The sequence below is a fragment of the Aegilops tauschii genome, chromosome 5 (assembly GCF_002575655.3).
Source record: "Aegilops tauschii subsp. strangulata cultivar AL8/78 chromosome 5, Aet v6.0, whole genome shotgun sequence".
NCBI classification, from domain to species: Eukaryota; Viridiplantae; Streptophyta; class Magnoliopsida; order Poales; family Poaceae; genus Aegilops; species Aegilops tauschii.
In genome coordinates, this window is record NC_053039.3 from 351,358,976 (window position 1) to 351,368,203 (window position 9,228).

At 56.8% G+C, this 9,228-nt stretch overlaps 1 long non-coding RNA gene across 3 annotated transcripts; it reads left to right on the forward strand.

Moving 5' to 3' along the window:
* The first annotated feature begins 6,333 nt into the window (after positions 1-6,333).
* On the forward strand, positions 6,334-9,024 carry LOC120965149 (uncharacterized). 3 transcript variants are annotated; one of them, XR_005757444.3, is made up of 4 exons: positions 6,334-6,829; positions 6,916-7,431; positions 7,582-8,182; positions 8,260-9,024. It is a non-coding gene; the product is annotated as an uncharacterized lncRNA (long non-coding RNA). The 3 variants fall into 3 exon arrangements; XR_012184852.1 differs by lacking the exon at positions 6,334-6,829 and having other exon boundaries at positions 6,895-7,431; positions 7,582-7,776; positions 7,865-8,182; XR_006664256.2 differs by lacking the exon at positions 6,334-6,829 and having other exon boundaries at positions 6,895-7,431.
* The last annotated feature ends 204 nt before the right edge of the window (positions 9,025-9,228 follow it).

The window sequence follows — 9,228 nt, forward strand, 5'->3', positions numbered from 1 at the left end:
AGGCGGTGCAGGAGGCCACCAAGGTGGGCACAACCCACCTGGGCGCGCCTGGGCCAGGCACGCCCAGGCGGATTGTGCCCCCCTCAGGGCACCCCCTCTGGTACTTCTTTGGCCCACTAGATGTCTTCTGTTCCAAAAAAAATTCCAATATTAGTATCAATCTTCAAGAACAAGGGGGATGTTCGGAGTTGTACTGATTACCATGGAATTAAGCTGATGAGCCATACAATGAAGCTATGGGAGAGATTCATTGAGCACCGCTTAAGAAGAATGACAAGCGTGACAAAAAATTAGTTTGGTTTCATGTTTGGGAGGTTGACCATGGAAGCCATTTTCTTGGTACGGCAACTTATGGAGAGATACAGGGAGCAAAAGGACTTACATATGGTGTTCATTGACTTGGAGAAGGCCTACGATAAGATACCGCGAAATGTCATGTGGCGGGCCTTGTAGAAACACAAAGTCCCAGCAAAGTACATTACCTCATCAAGGACATGTACGATAATGTTGTGACAAGTGCTCAAACAAGTGATGGCGACACTGATGACTTTCCAATTAAAATAGGACTGCACCAAGGATCAACTTTGAGCCCTTATCTTTTTTTGCTTTGGAGATGGATGAGGTCACAAGGGATATACAAGGAGATATCCCATGGTATATGCTCTGTGCGGATGATGTGGTGCTAGTCGATGATAGTCGGACGGGGGTTAATAGGAAGTTAGAGCTATGGAGACAAACCTTGGAATCGAAATGTTTTAGACTTAGTAGAACTAAAACCGAGTACATTAGTTGTGGTTTCAGAGCTACTAAGCACGGGGAGGAGGAGGTTAGCCTTGATGGGCGGATGGTGCCTCAGAAGGGCACCTTTCAATATTTGGGGTCAATGCCGCAGAAGGATGGGGGATATCAATGAAGATGTGAACCATTGAATCAAAGCCGGATGGATGAAGTGGCATCAAGCTTCTAGCGTTCTCTGTGACAAGAGAGTGCCACAAAAGCTAAACGGCAGGTTCTATAGGATAGCGGTTCGGCCTGCAATGTTGTATGGCGCTGAGTGTTGGCCGACTAAAAGGCGACAAGTTGAACAATTAGATGTGGCGGAGATGCGCATGTTGAGATGGATGTGTGGCCACACAAGGAAGGACCGGGTCCGGAAGGATGATATACGAGATAGAGTTGGGGTAGCACCGGTTGAAGAAGCTTGTCCAACATCGTCTGAGATGGTTTGGGCATATTTAGCGTAGGCCTACAGAAGCTCCAGTGCATCACAGACGGCTATAGCGTGCTGATACTGTCAAGAGAGATCAGGTAAACCAAACTTGACATGAAAGGAGTCCGTTAAGAGAGTATCACCAAAGAACTAGCCATGGACAGGGGTGTGTTGAAGCTTGCTATCCACGTGCCAGAATCATGAGTTGGTTGCGAGATTCTTATGGTTTCAGCTCTAGCCTACCCCAACTTATCTGGACTAAAGGCTTTATTGTTATCCTATCCATCACACTGTAAATATAGGATAGGTTCAATCTATGGTCATCGAGGGCCTCCTAAAAGGATCTACTAAATTCATCGAGTTGTTCTAAAGAATTAACACTTTCCCAGAAATAATCTACATTCCACAGTTGCAAAATTAAAGGACTTACTGTTTTGATGTCCAAGCCATGGCTTCCTGCATAGTGGAGATTGCCCAGTTGCACGAAGTCTATTGCCTGAACATGAACGGCAAAAAACAAAACATTACATTAGGTGATCATAAATGCATAAATCAATCAAATAAAAATATTGAGTATATGAATAGAAAAAAGTCCATTTTATTACTCTAAATAAACTTGGTGGTTCACATAAGCCTCCGATGTTTTTTTCGGTTCCCTTACCCCCACAACAATCCCATACCGGTCAAAAAACACCCCTGGCTGGTTTACCCCGATCGGATGTTGACATGGACATGGTCAAAGGTGGTATTGACATGCGGGTGGGTCCCCCTCGTCATGTGAGGAAATAAAAAAGGGCGATTGTACCTAGGCCTTACCTTTTCTACATTTTGGCCCAGCCCAACCCAGCAAGGGGCGGGTCGTCTTCAACCCCACGCCAGGAGGATGACGTCGTGGCGAAGCGTGCGTTGGCAGCTTCCCCCGCTCAGGCAGCCTCCCCAGCATCCACTTCGTCGCCCACGAGATAAGCAAGATCCCTTGGACCTATCTCCCTCTCACATCTCATTCTTTCCCTCTCTCTTTCTCTGATTCTAGCACCGTAGCGAGCGTGGACGTCCGTCGACGTAGCCACCGGCCACCACTAGCCAAACCACCATGTCCAGAGCCTCCAAAATATCATGTCGGTCCTTTGCACCGAAGGATTCGAGCCGAGAAGCTCGTAGTCGTCCCAATCGAGCCGCCTTCTCCGACTGCAGCCGACGCATGATTTGCCGCGCACAGACGAGCTCTGGCCTAGCATTTACCTCTGTTAGACTCGCACTGAGCCTCTCCCAGTTCCCCCCTCCTCCAGAGCTCGCACTCATGTTGTAGACGCCGTCCACACGAGCTCACTTCCACCCTTTGCCATGGCCGACGTGCCGTCGGAGCCGTAGCTCTACCACCGCCGAGCTCCGCCGCTAGCCCGCTTCCGGCCATCCTGCAGCCTCCTGCAACCACCCCTGGACGCGCACGACCAATTGTTACACCCTGGTAGCCTCCAACGCCGCTGCTGAGGCCTACGGCGGGACATCACCGTGATTTGAGGTCGCCGGCGATTAACCCCGGCGTGCCGACGTGGTTCATTAGTTTAGGTTGACCAAAGTTAGTCTAGACATTGACATGTGGGTCCCCCTGTGTTAATGAAGTAGTTCGGGCTTAATTAATCCTCTGTTAGTCTCTGCGCAACTAAGATGTAGGCCCCATCAATCATATTTGACTTGGCAGAGTTAGCGTTGACCGGACCCAGCAGACAGTGAGATTGTCTAGCTGAGAGGCACCCACCCGCAGGTCAAATACCACCTTTGACCGTGTCCACATCAGCATCCGATCGAGATGAACCAGCCAGGAGCATTTTTTGACCGGTATGGGATTGTTGAGGGGGGTAAGGGAACCAAAAAACATCAGGGGGTTATGTGAACCATCAAGTTTATTCAGGGTAGTAAATGGACTTTTTTCATATGAATATATAATAATAATACCTTGGGAACGGATCTTCCAGTCAGGATTGAAGTATGGAAGTACTCCGCAGGGGCTTGGACGGCTTGGCGAATCTGGTTATTTATACTAAGAATTATCAGTTAAACACATCAATAAGCATGTCGGTATTTGGTGTGTTTATCAAGTATACTTGCCTCTGAGGGCATAAACGCCATCGAAGGATTGTTTACGGTTGGTGCAAGGGTACCGTCGTAGTCCAAGAACAACATGATCATCTTCCCATCTACCTGAGCTATGATATCCTCGAAGAAATCAATAGCGGAAGGTAGAACCTGCAATACATGAAGCATCACAAAATTGCTTTCCGTAAGCCACTCACTGGATAATTAAGAATAGGGGTTTCAAGAATTGATAGCAATTTTGCTACCATGGCGCCCAAAGCAGGAGCAGCATCAGTCGCTCTTGGAGCACCAAGGGCGTTTTCATCATCACCTGCACATTTAAAATAAATGCATGTTATGGTATCCAAGATATCAGAATAATAAGATGAAGAGTAGAATATTCTTGGAACAGATGATTACAAATGGAGCGAGGCTAACTTTGCCATGGAACCCTGAGATACCAATACAAATAAAGGCATAAGAATTTATGGATATGCTATAGTTTCTGTTTGCTTTGAATATTCTTTTAACAGTAACAAATGAAGCATCGTTACTGTTATAGTTTCTCCGTTTGCTTTGGATTAGAATTGAGTTGGCTAAATCACAAGCAAGTGCCAGAGAAGATCCGGGAAAGGTGGGAAAGGTGCAGGCAGACACCAACCTCAAGCTGAACAAAATGACTCGGATGTTAGCAGTTCTGCTGGGAATTTGAGAGTTAAAATGTCGTGGTGTGCTCACGGCAGATGCTATGGGTAGGCTTATCGAACGTGGTTGGGGCCGAAGGACGTCGGTGGGTTCCGGAGGCGAGATCGGGGACAAGCGGAGAGGGACTCACGATGTACCCAGGTTCGGGGCCCTCCGGGTGAGGTAACGCCCCTAGTCCTGCCGGATCTACTAGATGGATCACAAAGGGAGGTTACAATGGCGCTCCTGGAGCTGTTCGGTGGGAGGAGGAAGGAGAGCTAGCTCTCTTCCTCTCTTGGTTGCGTATGTGTGTGTGTCGAAGAAAGGGGACCCCCTGCATGGGGGGCTCCAGGGGGGTCTTATAGATCGACCCCCAGGGCTACAATGGTCAAGTTATATGGATGCAGGGCCCTGATGTCATCGCCTCACGCCTGCCAGTGGGGCCCGCCGGGTGTGGGTCCCGCTGACGGCCCATCACTGTGGCACACTGTTGCCCGCGACATGGTGTGGCGGGCGCCGAATTGCTACAGGACCGCGTCGGGTCGCCGCCGCCGACTCCGGGGCGCGGTCTCGGGGCACATTGTAGCCACGCCTGCCCCGCCCGGGGAGGGGGGGACAGGATCACTGTAGCCATGCCCGGCCCATCTTGGGAGGGGGCCTGTCCGGTCGTCCTGTCGGGCTGAGTGGGAGCCGGCCCGGCCGGGTCGAGCCTCATTGCTGCCTCCAGTCAGCCTGGAGCTGGACGGCCGGCTGGGAAGCGAGCCAGATCTGGGAGGGGGTGGGGGCGCTTGCCGCCTTGTTGTTTTGGAAAATCGCTAGGTCCCGATTTGCCTACCCGGGGACATCCCCCCCGATAGTAGTCCTCGAAACTGGCGGGGACCGCCGGGAGCAGGCCGGTGGCCCCCCGGCAGCTTACACCTAGACGGTTGTGAGCTCCGAGCATGCCAGCAGTCGTGGTTTGCGGCCGGCTCCTCTCGCACCCGGCCGGGGCGGGGAGACCGAACGGGCCGCTGGCCCACTTGTTGTTTGACCGAAGTCGCGCCCGCTGCCGCTGGCCACCCGCCACATGGAGGCCATGGCCAGGCCTAACCCTGCCAGGCCACGCGCACAACGGGACTCCACCGGGAACGGGGCCCACCAAGCCTCGGGCTCGGCCCGCAGACGGATCGTCTACAGGGGACCTGATCGGTTCAGCTTCCTGGACAGTTAATGCGCCCGTGTATTTCGGGAGGTGTAGGGGGTCGTGGGCGCAAACGATCCCACTTCCCCATGATCTCCCTGGGGTTTTAAATGGGGGGAGGGGGAATGGCCGAGGCGTATATCGCCGCTCATCCCTAACCCGCTGCATCTCTTTCTTCTCATGTCGTTCATTCGCGCACTCACGCCCGTACGCCGAGATTCACCATCGTCGCGTGCGCCAGGGCCGCCGCAACGCTGTCCTGACCCCACTAGGGTAGGCCCTCGCCGCGCTCGGAGATGGCGACGATAAAGTGTTCGTGGGAGGGCTCTGATGCCCTCGAACAGTTCATCGATACCTTCGCCTCCGCCGGATGCTGCCGTCGGCGGAGTGTGTGGAGGCGCGAGCGGCCGGCAGCGAGACCGCTCCTCAGCCGTGGGTCAGGGAAGTCGTCGTCTTCGCCGACCATTTCTCTCGTGGGTTCGGCCTTCCCGCCAGCGCGTTCTTCCGTAGGTTCCTCGACCACTTCGGGCTTCAGCCTCACCACCTCGGGCCCAACTCGATTCTTCAGCTGGTTGCGTTCGATGCCTTTTGCGAGGGCTACGCTGGACTCAAGCCGTCGGTGGACATATGGAACAGGTGCTTCTCCCTCAAGCCGCATACGACGCCGACGCCAGAGGGCCCGGTTATGACCGCCTGCGGGGCGGCTCTCGTGACCGTCCGGCGGCAAGGGGCTTTCCCAAGCTGCCACTGCATGAATCGGTGAAGAAGTGGCAGCGGTCCTTCTTCTACGTGAAGAACGTGGACCCGACGGCCGATTATATAAACCTGCCACCGTTCCCGGACGCCGCCCCGGTGGAGGGACGAAACTGGGCCTTCGAGCTCCGTAAGTCGACGACGGAGGCTATGGCGGTCTGTCGCCGGCTAGGGCAGATGGTTGATGACATGCGCCTAACCGGTACGGACCTCATCATCGCTTTCATCGAGCGCCGGGTGATGCCGCTGCAGTACCGGCCGCATCGGATATGCGACATGAGCGGCCAGCTCGATCCATGCCGGCTGGCAACCGCCAGGCTGTCGCCGGCCCGAGTTGCAAAACAGGTGAACCGCATCACGTCCGCCAAGCTCGACCAGGCCACTTGGAACTATGGCAAGGAGCCGTACAACAGCGTCAACCCGGCACCTCCGATGCGCGCGTAGCCGGCTCGAACCTGACCCTCCCATCTCTCGGCGTGCTGCCCTGATGTGTGGTTTGGTTTTCCTGGCACGGAGGTTTTCACGCCAAATAGCTCATGACGGGGCGAACTCGCTAGCTTTCGGGCCGGATCGGGAAGTCTCGGACGGGAAGGCTGGGTCGGACGACGAGGAGGACGAGGAGGGCGACGAGCCCCTCAGGGAGGCCGGGACCGGGGGACCTAGACGCGCCGACGAGTCTCTCCTATCTTGTCCTTTGCGCGGCTGGCCAGACAATGAACCGGACGATCTTGACGAGGTGCCTGGCGTGGTATCTCCGACCGTGACGACAACCACGACCGACAACGTCCCCACGATGGGGAGGCGGCTACGTGCAGCGGCGGTAGCGGTGGCGATCGGTGGCTGCGACGCGGCCCCACGGGAAGCAAACGACCGAGGCGCCGACTGGAAAGAGTTCGGCGGGGGAGCAGTCGGAGGGCGAGCGCCAGGTAGGCGATCCCGTCCTAGTCTTGGTTTTGGTGCGTGCCTTTTGTTGTATTCCTCCAGTACCCCTCAGTCTTCCGCTCGTCGACAGGGCTCCCCTTAGGCTCTTGGTGGTGGGCACGCCGTCCGCGCACGAAGCTAACTCAGCGGAACGCGAAGGCATCGAGGCCACCATGCCTGGAGCGCGAGAGCGTGCTGCTTGGAGGGACCGGGAGCTGGCCTTGCGGGAGGAGACAAAGGCCTCCGCGAAAGCGTGGGAGGGCGCCGCGATGGCGCAGAAAAGCGCCATAAGTTCGAAGGGTCCAGGAGACACCGCGTGGGAGCCCTGGGGGCGGAGGGCTCCCGCGAGCCGGCCACCTGCAAGCCAAGCTCGTCCACCGCCGTGTCGGGCGCGGGCCGAGGTGACGAGGTCGGCCGGCTCGGAGGGAGCGCTCAAACTGACGGAGATTGGGCGGGTGCCGGCGAGGCCTCAAGCGGTGCGCACCCGAAGAGCCGGACCCCGTCCCTGGACAGGGTGCGAACGGGGTTCACCAGCTTGGGCAGTTACCTGCAGACGGCCGCCCCGTCGGCGCAGGACCAGCTCAAAGAACTTGAGCAAGCCGTGGCAGTGAGTGCTTCGATTTTCTCAGAGTGTCTTTTAGTGGGGGCGTGGCAGTGCACCCACTGGGTGTAGCCCCGAGGCTCGGGCTGGCTGTGGAGCAGGTGGCTCGAGCCTCCCGGAATTTCTTCTTGCTATCTGTGACTCTTTCCTCCGCAGGCCCTTCACGACGTGTGTGCGGTGAGCCACAACAGGATGCGCTTTGCGTAAAAGGCGGCCCTGGCTGATCTCGCGGTGAAGGAGGGGGAGCTGCAGCAAATCTGGGATAAGCAATCTGCCTTCCTCCAATGGGGGTGTGCCAGCGCACCCACTTGGTGTAGCCCCCGAGATTCAGGCCGGCTGCTCAGGAGCCAAGTCGGATCTTCTTGTGCATTCTCTTGCCACTTCTTTGCCTTCCAGTGTCCGTCGTGCCGCTGATTGATAAATCCATCTCGTCCTGCAGCTGCCGGTAAGGACCCGGTGGAGATCCAGACCCTTCGACGCCTGCTGGCGCGGGCCGGCCAGCTGTGCGACCTGCTGTGGGAGCAGGTGGGGCGGCACGAGGCGGAGCGGGACCAACAGACGGCCGCCCATCTGGCCGAGCTGGACTGGTTGGCTGAGGAGCACCAGAAGGCGCTGGCGGAAAAGGATGAGGCGGTGAGTCGGGCCGCCCAGGAAATCACCAGCCTAAAGGCGGACCGTGACAGCCAAACCGCTGCGTGGACAGCGCGGGAGCAGGAGATTTTGGCCAAGGCGTATCGCGTCGACGAGCTCCTTGCTGGTGAGCATTGCTGCATCTCTTTTGTCCTTTGCACCCGGTCGGCCTTGTTTTTCTCTTCCTTACTTTTTTTCTTGCAGAGGCCTTCTCGGAGACGTAGGAGGCAGCCAAGGATGCCGTGAACACCCGCCGGGACGACCAGTGGGAGGCCGGGGTCTGCGTCGGGCAATCTGCTGCTTGGACGGTGGAGGAGACGGGCGTTGCCGCCGATGCCCGCCTGCAGGCGATTACGTGTGCCCTGAACCTGCTTCGTGACGCCGGCCTGGCGACGGTGCGTGTCCTTTGGCCAGATGCGGTGCAGCCGACAACCATCAGCCGGTTGGCGAGGTGGCTAGAAACGGCGCCGGCTAGGATTAATGCGTGGCGGGCCTCTGTCGTGCGGGCTGCCGCGGCGATGGCGCTGCGCCTCGCGCTTTCCTGGTATCCGGGGATCAGGTTGGACCAGCTGGCGGAGGCGGATCTGGCAGCGCGTGCCTAGCCGCTCGCCAGGCGCGCCAGCGAGTTCGCTACCTTCACTCTCGAGGACGAGTTCTTCAAGGAGCGGGCCGCTGGTGGCGAGGAGATCCTGGAGGTAGCCAGGCCGAGACGCTTGACGAAGGGACCGGTTCGAACAGCGGAGCGTACGCCGGCGATGACGCCAAGACGGACAATGGCGCCGCGGAGGAACAGGAGCGATCCGGAGCCAGTGACCCCACCGCCTAGGAAGCCGTGCTTTTTCTGCTCTTTTAGTTTCAACCAATTGTAATTAATTATTCCGCAGTTCCACCCACTGGGGGTGTATCTTAGACATGCTGGACCTCGGGCATGGGTTTGTTGCTGTGATTTAAGAATGCGTGAGTATCTCATTTTGCCGGCGGCTCGCTTTTGCTTTCGTCCTTAGGCTTTTTCCTGTTTGGCCGCTTACTTTGGCCTCCTCCCCGCCGGTCGGACAGCCGGGAGCCGGTCTGTGGCTGGGACGGGGAGGCAGCTTCCGAAGAGGGTGTACAGTACTTGGACTTTTAGGACTCGGCAAGCGGCGGAGCCGGCCGTGCGCAGCCGGTTTGTGTGGT